This window comes from Penaeus monodon, chromosome 20, assembly GCF_015228065.2.
Source record: "Penaeus monodon isolate SGIC_2016 chromosome 20, NSTDA_Pmon_1, whole genome shotgun sequence".
Lineage (NCBI taxonomy): Eukaryota > Metazoa > Arthropoda > Malacostraca > Decapoda > Penaeidae > Penaeus > Penaeus monodon.
The window spans coordinates 23,195,228-23,195,588 of record NC_051405.1 but is presented as its reverse complement, the minus strand read 5'-3'; positions in this window follow the sequence as shown (position 1 = coordinate 23,195,588).

Here is a 361-nt window from a genome sequence, read left to right as displayed (position 1 = left end):
GCTGGGAACGTGTCCTTTAAAGTGTCCTTTTATTGTGTGTGTGTGGTAAATTATGCAAATCTATAATTTCAGTGGTTTTTTCAAACAAAACTTTTTTATAATGAGAGTTCTATCCTGATTCTTGAAGGAATAAAGCTCGACTTCGTAAGAAACTGTACTCACAAATTACAGGAGGCTAAAAACATCGCATTTTAATTTACTTATAATTTTCACTAATGAATTTTCTTGAAGAATCCACAAACTCTCTAGCCATGTTTGAACTGTGGCATACTGTGACTTTGTTGGACTATGTAGCGACCTGGATAATTTTTATTACTAAAGGAAATACTTATTCCAGCAAGCCAAATCTCTACAATATTTC